At 41.8% G+C, this 14,865-nt stretch overlaps 1 protein-coding gene across 8 annotated transcripts in view; it reads left to right on the plus strand.

Moving 5' to 3' along the window:
• mpp7a (membrane palmitoylated protein 7a) overlaps window positions 1-14,865 on the plus strand; it is a 519,275-nt gene that overhangs the window by 193,301 nt on the left and 311,109 nt on the right. The window lies entirely within an intron of this gene.

Consider the following 14,865-nt stretch of genomic DNA (forward strand, 5'->3'; position numbering starts at 1 on the left):
CGGGAGTACACAGATACTGCTTGGGTCTTTGTCCATGTCAAGTCGGCAATCCTGGAGATGGAAAGGAAGCATTTCGAGTGCATTGTGCAACCATCTGGCTGGAAAAGGGAAGAAGTGGCTCCAAAGTCTGGCCTGTCAGTCAGGCTGTTGTTATTGGTAAGTGGCTGGAGGAGACCATGGCCTAGCAGTGGCTTCTGGGGTGGGAATGATTGCCTAACCTAACCAAATGCAAACCAACGGCACCTTTCAAACCCATGACCTCTACCACTTGGAAGGACAAGGGCAGCAGATGTATGGAAATACCACCATCATCAAGTTCCCTTTCAGGACACACACCATCCTGACTTGGAACAATATCATCGTTCCTTCACTGTCGCTGGGTAAAAATCCTGGAACTCTCGAACAGCATTTTGAGTGTTCGTACAGCACATGGACTCCTGTGGGTCAAGATGGTGACACACTGCCACCGCAATGAGCAATTAGGGATGGGCAATAAATGATGGTCTAGCCAGCGAGGCCCACATTCCATGAACGAATTAAAAAAACAGACCACAGTCAAGAATGTAACCCCACCACCACCCCCGGCGATGTGACTCCTTGTCATTCGGCCTTGCTGTTCACTTTCATCCATTCTGCCTCCCTTCTCAGTGAAGCAGCAGCAGCTGCGTTGTGCACATTGTTGCGTCTCATTGTGTCTCTTTCTGCCTGAGGCCAGATTGAGTTGCGTTCCAACAAAAGCTTAAATTACTTTGCCTCCCCCCATGTTTTAAACTTTTCATCTCAATACTTTTGCATGTATTCTTTATTTGTTATAATAATTGTGCCACTCGGCAAACTTTTCCATGGTTGTGTCCTGTTATTGGGCTTGGTTTTTTACTCCAAAAGCAACCTTGCCTTTCAAATGAAACTGAGATGAAGGATAGTCTGACTGAGGCACAGTCTGGCTGAGTGTGTGATTGTTATGATTGGTGTTTAGGTGCTCGAAGCGCCCTGAGTCGCCTCTCTCTCCCTCGCTCAACTTCAGTCACTCGGCCTTGGTGCACAGACCCTGGGCCTTCCCCAACTTTGGGCTGGTCATTTCACTCCCGATCCACTGAAATATATATTTTATTTGAAAAAACTACCTACAAATAGTACTAGTACATTGCACTGACTGGACTGGATTTTTTTTAGCAGTTTTATTTTTAAAATTCAGGCATTAATATGGCCACCTATATATTTATTAATCTATGATCAGATGAGATATGTTGATTTTTATCGGTTTTATTGTAACTTTTTGGGTGAAGGTCTCTCTCTGAATGATATTGGGAGTGGGTGCTTGTTGCTTGCTGAGCCAGAGCTGTTTGTATATGAGCTGCATGAACAGGTGGCAGATTTGAACCAGTTAGTGTGTGAAGGGAAGGGGAGCATAAGGAGCAGTTGTAATTCTTCTCTGTTATCAGTCTCGACCTTGTGGATGACTTTTGGGCTATCTGTGAGTTTCCTGGGTTTTGACTTTCATAGTTTGCCAAAGTGTTCAATCCTGTTGCAGTGGAAGCATTGAGCAGTACTTGCAGGACACTGACTTTTCCTGTGAAGGCACTTCCCACCACGGTGCTGGCAAGGTTGCTCTGCTGGGTGGTACACAAGTTGCTTTCCATGACTTGGATTAACCCTTTGTCTTTGTGACCTGATCACCTGGTTTGAGGGCTGGCTTCTGTGCCATGTTTCATTCTCTCACCTTAAGACTGTCCTGTGTTCATTACGTAGTTCAGACAGCCCATTTATTTGGATTGCCCTGTCTCGGATTAGATCGCCTTCAGTCTGTGAAACCCGCCACTATTCTGTCTCTGAGTCTACACTTTAAATCTCCATATTCACGTCCCTCTGCCATCCTGCAGATATCATTTATGAAGGAATCAACAGGTTTCCCAGACAGTTGGACTCTCTTATTGAACTTGGCTCTCTCCAATATTGAATTGATTCGCAAGTTGAAATAAATGTCTAAAGATTTTGAAACCTCTTCAGATTTTGGCAGATGACTCAGTAATATCCTGTCTTGCAATGATGTTGTCTGCAGTTAACCCTATAAAAGTAAAGAAGCATGCCCACTTGCTGTTCTTCTGACTTTATTTAAACCAGGTGCGATGTTGTATCTTAAAAAGTCTTTTCCTCCTATGACCTTAATTCTTTGGCTGGCCTAGGCCTTGGGTTAATCCAAATTGAGTTGTAAGTGTTGAATTGTGATCCATGTTAAAGATTTTAAAGTGTGGGCTCAGCTTCAAGAACTTACAGGCTTTCGAGATGGCGTTGCCATTCACTGCGATACAAAGGATCCCCTGTGCTCACCGGTTTTGGTGGGCTCCAAAATGGCGACAGCACGATTCTTGAAAAGACATTTTTAACAATGGCTGCCTGGGTCGGCTGTCTGCTGACTTCTTTTGTTCAGTGGTTTAATTTTCCGAGTAACATTGCGTTCATGTTTAAATGTAAGCTTGCTGTTTTCCGAGTTGGATGGTTGCAACATTCCCGAGACACTTAAATAATTTATTTTCTTTTACAAGCTCAGGGGTGACGTGTTGAGGCTCCGAGTTGGAGATTGGGTTTTAGTGACAGGTTTTGTTTAAACAGCGTTCCTGTCACTGGACTAGTGAAAGGGTTCTCAGAACTAGCTGCAGCCCAGAGTTTTAAAACATTTAGCTTGCTTTTGCAGGCTCTGTGGACTTTGCATCCTGAAGCTGCACTTCCAAGGGAGATTCTATGTAGTTTTCTGCTGCAGTAAAAATCCCTGCCTTGAGTTTCCAGCTTTTTTCTCTAGAGCGTTTTCTGGCAAATTTTCTCAATGTATTCGGCTTCTGTAGGAGCTTCTTTTGAGGTTAGAATTTCCATTGAAGTTTTTTCTTTTTTAGTCTTTCAGCATTTTAATGAGGTTGATGTTTTTGATCCTGAGCTGCCATCATGTTGGGAAGGTGTTGGTTACAGTGTCCCCTAAAGAAGCCTTTGTGGTCTTCAGTCAGTTAATAGTAAGTCTTCATGAACTACTTGTAACTATATACAGACGTACAATAGAGGATACAGGCAACAAGCTATCTCCATGTTTAGGTCTTTACATGTCTCTGGTCAACACCACACAGACAGTAGGTCTGGATCATGTGCCGCCTTATAGCATCATGTGGGTAGTAATGTACTCAGTCCCATATTAACCCTGTGTGTGCCAAACCCTCATAAGGCAGCCTCTTCCTACCCTGTAAATTTTTTTGTTTCCAAAAAGAGCAGGAGCAGCATGGATGCAAAATTGGCTAGTGGTATGAAAGAATGTTGTTGTGAATGGCTGAATTCTGACTGGGGGAGATATACAATGGTGTTCTCAAGGATTTAGTACTAGAACCACTGACTACTCTTTTTGATGTACATTAATGACTTTGATTTGATGGTCCAGGCCATAATTTTGAAATTTGCAGATGGCACAAACTTAGCATGCTAAGCATGGAGGAAGATAATAAAATACTGGGGAAGGGCCTAGAATGTCTGGTGGAATGAACAGACACAAAGCAGAAGAAATTCAACATGTCAAAGTTTTTACTGGTTCTTTTGCAGGATGTGGGCGTTGCTGGCAAGGCCAGTATTTATTGCCTATCCCTAAGTGTGAGGTGATATATTTTCATTGGAAGAATGAGGAGGGACAAATGGTATAATTTTGATGGGGGTGTAAAAAGAGTGAGACCTGGTGGTAGTTATGCACAAATCTTTACATGTGGCAGGCCAGGTTAGCAAAGCAGTTAGTAAGGTCAGGTGTCAGCCATGGCTTAGTTGGTGGCACTGCCACCCTGAATCAGGAGGCTCTGGGTTCAAGTTGCACTCCAGAGACTTGACCACATAAATCAAGGCTGCATCCCAGTGCAGGATACTGAGAGAGATGCACAGTTGGAGGTGTTTTCCTTCAGATTATAAAAAATATATTTTATACAATATGAGCATCATTGGCTCGACCAGTATTTGTTGCCCATCTTTAATTGCCCTTGAGAATGTGATGATGTGCTGCCGCCTTGAGTTGCTGCAGTCCATGTGGTGCTAGGAAAGGAGTTCCAGGGTTTTGACCCAGTGATAGTGAAGGAACAGCGATATAGTTCTAAGTCAGAATGGCATGTGATTTGCAGGGTGATTGCAGGTTGTTTTTACTATTCTTTCACATGGTGCGGGCATCACTGGCTCAGCAGTGGTGGTGTTTCCATACGTTTGTTGTCATAGGGGCCACTGGTTTGGAAGGTTCTTTCGAGGGAGGCTTGGTAAGTTATTGCTGTACACCTTTACGAAGTTAAAGAGCAGGGCTCCACCCGCCCCCTCAGGTGGATGTAAGATACCTCATACCACTACTTTAAGAGCAGCAGGGAAGTTAACCTGTGAAATAATTACCCCTTAATTAGCATCACAAAAACAGATTATCTGACCATTATCACATTGCTGTAATCTATGAGTTTGTCCTGTGCAAATTAGTTGTGGTATTTCTTAGATTAAAATAGCATTTATATTAGTGACTTTCAAGTTCTTTTGAATGTTTTGTGGTCATGAAAGGCGGTAGATAGCATATTATACTAAAGTATGGCTCCAGCTGGAGTAGTGTCCAATCCTGGGCACCACGCTTAGGAAGGTTCTGAAGGTTTTAGAGAGGGTACAGCAACTATTTACGAGAATGGTCCCAGGAACGAGGGATTACAGTTATGTAGATACACTGAACAAACTACGGTTATTCTCCTTGGAGCAGAGAAGTCGAGGAGGGGTTTCGATATAAGTGTTTACATCATGTAAGGTTTAGAGCGAGTAAATAAAAAGAAACTTTTGTCAATGATGAGAGTTGAATAAACCAAGGGCACAACTGCAATAACTTGCACAACTTTAAGATAATTGATAAAAGACCCAGAGACAATATGAAGAAAAAGCGTTTTACTCAATGAGTGGTTAGGATTTGGAATGCACTGACTGGTAGGGAGTTTAAAAACTGTTTCATTAGTGACTTTTGGAATTTTGAAAGGAAAAAATACCAGAAGCCACAGCCGAAAAGTCAACTTGGCATATAGGAACACCTCATTTTTTTTGGTGTCAAAAATCATACTTTTGCATATATTCAGTATATAAGTCAGCCCTATTTCAGTTATGAAATGCTGCACTTACATTAGGAGTAGGCCTCAATTTTTTACCCCATAAATGCATGTTTTATTTACCTTATATTCTCAGTTGGTGTATGGGATCAGGCAGGCACTGCGGGCTGTGTTACGAAGATGATGTGTGGGAGTTTAAGACGTGCCCACGCAGAGTAGACTGTGCATGGCATGGCAAGTGACGAACGGAAATAGGCCTTCTAGTAAAACGAGTGGAGTACGAGGCTGGTTAAGTTGTAACATTTGCTAACTTGTCAAATAACTGCTGAAGTGAGGAAATTCAGTGCTGGTCGTGAAAAACTGGTGTGAGAATGGAAAAAGACTGAAGAGGATGCCCAAGACCAAATATGCCATGAGAACAGGGACTGACCTCAAGAAGCATGTATCAGAATGGGTCTGCGAAAATTGTTGAAATGGTTACATCCTCACCAGAAATATAATGTACTTTTATGGGCCAAATTAAATCCTGAGTCCAGCAAAGATTTCAGACCAGCAGCTAGTTGGTGTAACTGCTTTATGGAATAAAAATGTCTCGTGTTGCGCAGAAGATCAAGACGGCTCAGAGTCCACCAAAAGACTTCAATGCCAAAATTACCTATTTTCAGCGATTCATCATCAGATGGGGGAAAAACATGAGATCCCATTATGTCACATTAGCAACACGGACGAGATGCCCGTGAATTTCGCTGTGCCCAGCAACCAGACTGTCGAGTGAAAAATGGTTCTCGTGAAAACCATGGGACTTGAGAGGATAAGATTCATGGTGGTACCAGCCCACATGGCTGACGGAACGAAATGAAAGCCTACAGCTATTTTCGAAACTAAAACCATGCTGAATATAGAGTTCTCTGCAGGAGTTTTTGTACACCCACATTGGAGTTATGCCAGGGAGTCTTAGATCTGTAGTTCAATCTTTGGATGTGTTCCTCAACAAGCCATTCAAGGATCATGTTGGTGCCATATGGAATAAGTGGATGGTTGCTGGAGAAAAACGTTAATAAACAGTGGGAATATGTGTGCTTCCCTGCTTGATATTTTGTTTGGTTTTATTACCCAAATTGTCGAATACTATTATTGCACCAGGTGTCATCAGATCGTTCAAAAAATTATGGCATATCCAATTCAATAGATGAAGAAAATTTTTGTGGTCGGGAATGGTTGGGGTTGGGAGGGTGCAGGGTGATTGAAAGGGAAAGCATCACATCTGATCCAGAGTGGGATCCTTATGATGATGCCATAGTTAAAGGGATTCAGAATGAATTTGATGAACTCTTTGCATTGGATGCTGAAGATGATGAATTTGATGGGTTTAGGATGCTTTGATTGGCGTTAAAGGTAACATTGTACAATTAATTCATTCAGTTGGCAATAAATGCTGGCCTAGCCAGCAATACCCGCATCCTGTGAAAAGAATAACAAAGAATCTTTTGAAAGCTGTGCCACATTAATAATGAATTACCAGTGTTAGCTTGATTTTTAACATTACAAAATATTGACCACCCGTACCCGAACTGGTGGCTCACATTTTATACTCGGTGTATAGTTCGACCTCTGTTTTTGGAAGGATTCTTGGAGCCTTCTAAGGTCGACTTCAATGTCCTGATTTATGGTAATTGCAGGGCAATTGGGAAAGAGCCAGATAGTAGGGCTAATGTGATTGCTTTTTGAAAGAGACAGTGTAGACTCAAGGGCAGAATGGATTACTTCTCTGCTGGACAATACTATGGTTTCTCATCAGTAATTATTAAAACTTGTAGCTTAAATGAGGAGGTCTTGTGACATAAAAGCAAAATACTGCAGATGCTGGAAATCTGAACAAAAACACAGAATGCTGATAAAACTCAGATCTGACAGAGGGAGAAACAGAGTTAGTGTTTTGAGTCCATATGACCCTTATTCAGAGCTGAAGAAGGGCCATATGGGCTTGAAACGTTAACTCTGTTTCTCTCCGCAGATGCTGTCAGACCTGCTGAGTTTTTCCAGCGTTTTCTGGTCTGATGACTTAGTGGGCAGCATCCCTGCCTCTAAGCCAAAAGCTCCAGGATCAAGTTCCATTCCAGGACTTGTTGGCTGAGTGTGGCAATGTGAGAACAGGTTGAGCATCAACTTATAAATCCTTCCAACCTATGCCAATGGCAGATGGGAAAAGCGGGAAGAAAATCACTATTCATAGCTCTGGACTACAACATGTATGTAAAAGTGCATGTTGCCAAAGCACCTCTTTGTGGAGGCCAGTTGGTTGGATGGCAGGTGTGGATCAGATTGGTGCCAACAGTTTGGGTTTCAATCCCCGTTCCAGCTTGGGTGGATTCGCGTTCTTCCTCCTTGCCCTACCCGTGGTGGTCATGGCACTGTGGTTGGACCTGCCACCTGACAGGGAACTCGAGAAGAAGAAGAAATTAGAGGTAGCTTGAAGAGATATGATTGGTTTAAATGCGTATATGCAGAATGCATAGCAACAAGAATATGCTATGGAAAATTTTGAAGTCTTGCAGACAGTCATTTTTCTGAGAGCACTCTGACCATTCAGAAATGAGTTGCCCGCTTCAAGGTCGTGCCTGATTTGCACCCACAGATATAAAAGACATGTGGCTTGGATTTTGCGGTCCAATTGGTGACGAAAATGGAAGTTGTGTTCGGCCGAAATGCCTCTGTGGGAACACGTGCTAATGGTCCTGGTGGGACCTGTCAATATGTAAACTTAGGCTGGTTGCCTGGTCTCTCATTGCTGTTTTTTAGGGCTGTTCCTAGCAGGTACTGAGCCCTTTAAATCAGGAGGAATATCAAACCACTTGGGCATCCCAGCCCTCTCCCCCATTCCACCCCAACCCCTTACCGCTGGCTGCAACCAAATTGCCCAATCCCCCGGCTCCTCAGTCCCACCAAAGAGCCAGGGGCGTTGAGGGAGGAAGGAACGTGGCTTGGGGTGAGGATGGAGTGAGCAAAGCTGGGAGTGCTGGGAGAGAAGCTAGAATTTAAAGTTAAATAAAGGAAATATTTAAAATGATTAAAACACTTAATTGCCATTGAGTTGAAGATAGACCACAAGGGATGTCTTCAGCTCATGATGTCAGTGGTGGGGGGCGGGGGGTTGCTTCTCTGGAATTGCGCCACGCCTTGTGGCCTCCCAGTTTAGCTTGCTGGAGGATCCACGCTGCAGTTGGGAGAGTGAGTTCCTGTTGCAGCCAACGAAAAAGGTTGAATGCAGTTTCAAATGCAGTCAGCGGCTCTGCCTTCGCTTTGCTGCTGACCACAAAATGCAGGTCCTGTGGTTTTTACTGCTGTTGTTTAATGGCCTGAATTGAAAAAGTACATAATAGAGTATAAAACTTAAGGAATAAGAGCAGGATTAAGCCATTCAGCCTCTTGGGCCTGCTCTGCTAGTCAGTAAGATCATGGCTGACCTGATGTGGTTTTAACTTGGCTTTAGTGCCTGTTCCCCATAACCTTTGACTCTCTTGTCAATCAAAAATCTAAATCAACCGTGAATATAATAAATGACCCGGCCTCCACTGTTCGCTTGTGGGAGGGAATTCCAAACACTAGCGATTGTCTGAGAGAAGAAATTCCTCCTCATCTCAGTCTTAAATGGGGGACCCTTTATTTTTAAACTCTGCCCCCTAATTCTAGATTCCCCCACGAGGGGAAACACCCTCTCAGCATGTCGAGCCCCCTCAGAATCTTGTGTGTTTTGGCCTCAAATGGTAATTGGTAATGAAGCAGCAAGGGTTAAATGGTTTATGTTAGCTTTTTGTCTGACTGAGATGACCATTTTTTCATAAAGATATGAATCAACAATTTATTTTTTATTTCTCCATTTTAATTTGCGTGTTTTCCTTCCCTTGCTGTGAGTAGATATGTCATCTTCCTTGGTCCATCTTGCAGATGGCCTGGCTGAGACTAGAAATTTGCTGTTTAGAAATTTGAGGTTGATACTGAGCAAGTCAAAGAACAAAGAAAAGTACAGCACAGGAACAGGCCCTTAGGCCCTCCAAGCCTGTGCAGATCATGTTGCCCATCAACTAAAACATTTTGCATTTCCGAAGTCCGTATCCCTTTATTCCCATCCTATTTGTGTATTTGTCAAGCTGCCTCTTAAACACTACTATCGCACCTGCTTCCACCCACCTCCTCTGGCAGCGAATTCTAGACACTCACTACCCTCTGCATAAAAAGCTTGCCCCACACATCACCTTTTATAGTTTTCTCCTCTCACCTTAAATCTATGTCCCCTAGTAATTGACTCTTCCACCCTGGGAAAAAGCTTCTAACTATCTACTCTGTCCATGCCACTCATAATTTTGTAAACTTCTATCAAGTCGCCCCTCAATCTCCGTCGCTGTAGTGAGAACAATCCGAGTTTCTCCAACCTCTCCTCATAGCTAATAACTTCCAGACCAGGCAGCATCCTGGTAAACCTCCTCTGCACCCTCTCCAACGCCTCCATATCCTTCTGGTAATGTGGCGAGCAGAATTGCACGCAATATTCCAAGTGTGACCTAACCAAGATTCCTTACAGCTGCAGCATGACTTCCCAGCTTTTATACTCAATAGCCCTGCCAATGAAGGCAAGCATGCCATATGCCTTCCTGACTACCTTAACACCTGCGTTGCCACTTTCAGTGACCTGTGGACCTGTACACCCAGATTCCTCTGCCTGTCAATGCACTTAAGGGTTCTGCCATTTAGTGTGTAATTCCTGCCTGTATTAGACCTTCCAAAATGCATTACCTCTCATTTGTTTGGATTAAACTCCATCTGCCATTTCTCCACCCAAATCTCCAACCAATCTATATCCCGTTATATCCTTTGGCAATCCTCTTCACTATCTGCAACTCCTCCAATCTTGGTGTCGTCTGCAAACTTACTAATTGACCCAGTTACACTTTCCTCCAAATCATTTACGTATACCACAAACAGCAAAGATCCCAGCACAATCCCTGCGGAACTCCACTAGTCACAGCTCTCCATTCAGAAAAGCATCCTTCCACTGCTACCCTCTGTCTTCTATGACCAAGCCAATTCTGTATCCAACCTGCCAGCTCACCTCTGATCCTGTGCGACTGTACAAGTCTGCTATGAGGGACCTTGTCAAAGGCCTTACTGAAATCCATGTAGATAACATCCACTGCCCTTCCATCATCGATCATCTTTGTCACTTACTCGAAAAACTCGATCAAGTTAGTGAGACATGACCTCCCCTTCACAAAACCATGCTGCCTCTCACTAATACGCCCATTTGCTTCCAAATGGTAGTAAATCCTCTCACGAAGAATCTTCTCCAATAATTTCCCTACCACTGACGTAAGGTTCATCGGCCTGTAATTTCCTGGATTATCTCTACTACCCTTCTTAAACAATGGAACGACATTGGCCATTCTCCGGTCCTCTGGGACTTCACCCGTAGCCAGTGAGGATACAAGGATTTCTGTCAAGGCCCCAGCAATCTCCTCCCTTGCCTCTCTCAGTACTCTGGGGTAGATCCCATCTGGCCCTGGAGACTTATCCACCTTATTATTCTTTAAGATGCCTAACACCTCTTTTTTGATCTCAACATGATCCAGGCTATCTACACACTCTTCCCTAGACAAATCGACCGCTAAGTTCTTCTCTTTGATGAATACTGATGAGAAGTACTCATTTAGTATCTCTCCCATTTCTTCTGGCTCCACACACAGATTCTCACCTCTGTTCCTGAGTGGGCCCACCCTTTCCCTGGCTACCCTCTTGCCCTTTACATATGTATAAAAGGCCTTGAGATTTTCCTTAATCCTGGTTGCCAGTGATTTTTCATGACCCCTTTTAGCCGTCCTGACTCCTTGCTTAAGTTTCTTCCTACTTTCTTTGTATTCTCCACGGGCTTCATCTGTTCCTAGCCTTCTAGCCCTTATGAATGCCTCCCTTTTCTAAAGTCATCCCACTTTATGGTTGTAGGATCTCCAAGCAACAATCTGGTGATAGTTGTAAAAATTTAAAATATAGCTTGGAAAGGGGTCTATCCATTTTGGAAATGTAGCCCCTTGACATCCTTAGGCAGTATAGAACTAGTTGGCTGTGTCCTCTGTCTGTAGCTGTGATGGAGTCCACAGATTACATTGTCAAAACAAACCTCTGTCAACTGTTATTGTAAAGTTTTATTATTTACTGTGTGCTATTGCTGTGGTACATTTGGGCATAGTCCCGAACAATGAATTTCCAAAAACTTCATCTGAAAGACAAGTTGTGCTCTAGTAATAATTTAATTTGTTCTATTGTCTGTTTCTCCACTATTAAATCAAATATCTGAACTCTATTCAAGACTGTACATATTAAAAACCTTTAGTAGAAGAGCTACAGCAGCGTTGTATGGCTTACTTTACTGAACTTCTTACCACATCTATTAGTGCGAGCAAAATCTATTTCCTACCACAACAAAGCATTTTATGAAGCTATGTTTGAATTTAAAGTTCAGATCTTCATAATGTATAATTCAGAACTTTTAAATGAAGGTATCATGTGAAGGCATCATGTTTCTGGCAATTGACCCTCATGTCAGGAAATTTCATGTTGGAGAATTAAATTTTGCTTTCAGTTGGAGGAATTTGAGAAGTGAGCAAATATTTAGGAAACAAATGTGACAAAATTGATCTGCAAATGCAAAACTTAGCTGAACATATGAGTAATGTTCAGAGAAGTTGGTTAGGAACCAAGTGTCTTTGCACCAATTAAAGGAATAGTCATGGGGTCATTTCCCATAAGATTGTGACATTAAGCATTGCAACTGCAGACGTTCTTAGTAAAATCTACATCCCCTCCTTCACCCCACCTCAGTATTTTCGTTGTGTTCCAAACTTAAAAATCATTTAAACATTGTTAGGCTGAATCCGAATATTATTCGTGCCCAAAAAAAGCTGAGCATAAGAACAGTTTTTTGAGCGTGGATGTGGGAGAAGAGGCACCACAATAAAATGTTTACAAAAAAATTTTTGAGAAGCCCTGCTGTGAATTACTTACTATAAATTGCTTAAATTTTTAATTTGCCAGCATATTATAAATTGAGATACAATATGCAGAATACTGAATAGGGAACTGTTTATAATGGAGGAAAGATTCAAAAGCTGAAAGTGCACAAAGCAATATTGTAATGGAGCTTCAAGTCACAATTTTATTTTTATAATGTTCCCTGAAGCATTCCTTTAAGATGACATCCTTTTTATGGAGTCATAAAAGCATCATACTTCAAGCAATGTCCCTGCTCTTCATTCCATGCTTGGAAATGCTGGTTTTTTTTATGATACATTTTTTTTTAAGGAGTTTACAGGTTATATAATATGAGATTAATTTAAATTTTCATAGAACCTGCTTTTTTTATGGTCTTGGATCACTCCAACAGTTGCTTTTACTTAGCTTTATGTTCCTAAACTTTTCAGGATTACCTTGTATTAGGAATATATTTTAGATATAATTATCTGTCACAGCATAGTATAAACTTTATTGATATGAAGGACACTCTTCATCCTGTTAGATGGCCTTGTTGACGAAGAGTTTTAGAAGTTATTTAAATATATGGAATGGTTCTTGTTACAACTGATTAAAATCAGATTAAAAGGAGCCAAGGACATTCTTTTGGTATTAACAATGCACTTTCCATATTACTAACTGGCAAGGTTTCATGGTACAATAGAAAGTGATCCTAGAGCACTCCTTAAGCCTGGTGTTCCTCTGTGTTCTGTTATAGCGTAGATACCAAAATTAAATATGTTGTGTGCAAATCATGATTCTGTTTGTTTTTTGTTTCTTCCCTCTCCCTGGCAAAAGTCTGAGTTTAAGCCAGTCTATTGGCAACGTTGGTGTCACATTTGATCCCAAAGTGAGCTTCTGACCTCATATTCTTGCCATCCCTAAGAATGCCTATTTCTACCTCCATAACATTGCTCAACTTTGTCCTTGTCTCAGCTCATCTTCTGCTGAAACCCTCATCCATGCATCCATTACCTTTAGGCTTGACTATTCCAACCCACTCCTGGCTGGCTAACCACATTTTATGCTCCTTAAACTTGAGATCATTCTAAACTCTGCTGCCCATGTCTTAACTTGCAGCAAGTGCCCTTTGCTTCTCACCCCTGTACGCGCTGGCCCACGTTGAGTCCCGACCAAGTAATGTCTTGATTTTTAAAATTCTCAACCATGTTTTCAAATTCCCCTCCCTATTTCTGTAATCTGCTCCAACTCAACAACCCTCAGATTTCTCCACTTATCTAATTCTGGCCTGTTGCACAGTAACAATTTTAAATGTTCCACCATTGGTGGCAGTGCTTTCCGTTGCCTAGGCCCCCAGTTCTGGAATACCATCCCTTTACCTTTCTACCTCACTTTCTTCCTTTAAGAAATTCTTTAATCCTAGCTCTTTGTCCAAGTTTTTGGTCACCTGACCTAATATCGCCTTACGTGGCTTGGTGTCATACTTGGTTTTATAATACTCCTGTGAATTGCTTTGGGATGTTTCATTACATTAAAGGTGCTATATAAGTTGTTGTTGTAAACTGTAAAACCGCAACATCTTGAAAAATGTGTTTTAATTCTGTGTTGTTAGCATTCTTACTAATTTGATTTGGCCATTACTTGTCTCCTAGTGCACGACACAACTGTATGATCTGGTTTTGTTTCAGTATTTAAATTTCTGCAAGGTCCTCCTTCAAGCCTAACTCTCAGACCAAGGTTTCAGTCACCTATCCCAACTCTCCTCCTTTGCAAAAACAGAATTACCTGGAAAAACTCAGCAGGTCTGGCAGCATCGGCAGAGCAGAGTTGACGTTTCGAGTCCTCATGTCTTCTCCGCCGATGCTGCCAGACCTGCTGAGTTTTTCCAGGTAATTCTGTTTTTGTTTTGGATTTCCAGCATCCGCAGTTTTTTGTTTTTATCTCCTCCTTTGGCTTGGTATCAGTTTTTGTTCACTTATGATCCTGTTATGTGCCTTGGGGTATTTTAATGCATTAAAGGCATTCCAAACTTGTAGCTTGTTTGCTTACAGTAGGAATGTTCAGCTTTAAAGCATCAGCGAAGGTGGGTCATACAAACCTTTAAAATTTGGGTTGTTGCCCCCTGTACACTCTTTGTTTATGAAAGTGGTTTAAAATAAATTTACAATGGTTCAGATGCTTCTCTGGACTTGTTTCTTTTTGGGGCATAGGTGTCCTTTTGTTGCTTCAGTAATTGAAAATTTAGAAGGGATGAAGATGGTGGACTTTTGCTGCCACAGAGATGGTGTAATTTTTGCTATTGATCTGGTTCCATGCTGGTGATGATTTCAAAATAAACATAGTACTTGATCCCCTCAAGTGATTTAATTTTATTTCTGCCCTTTTCTGCAGCAATGCAGCATTAAACACAGACTAGAAAAAAAAGTGCACTTTCTTTGATCTTGAAGTTTTACTTCTAAAACTAAAATGTATAGAATCTGTAATCTTAATCAAACAGTTCCAATCATTATTACAGATTGCCCATTGACTTGTTCTCATTTTTAAAAGAACAGGTTTGGATTCATTCTGTTTTTGCTTTCTGTGAATCTAGGAGAAATAATCAGAATTTGGGTTGTGTGACAACTGTTTCCTCTTTTATTCTCTCTTCTTTGCCCAATAAGGAAATAAGCATTGTAGGTGAAAAGCATAAGCACTGCAGTAGCGTATTACTGTGGTCAATTATATGGTAATCAAATATTTCAGGCGTTTGGATGATGTTGGTTAAAACCTA

Source organism: Carcharodon carcharias, chromosome 3 (assembly GCF_017639515.1).
Source record: "Carcharodon carcharias isolate sCarCar2 chromosome 3, sCarCar2.pri, whole genome shotgun sequence".
In the NCBI taxonomy this organism is placed as follows: Eukaryota; Metazoa; Chordata; class Chondrichthyes; order Lamniformes; family Lamnidae; genus Carcharodon; species Carcharodon carcharias.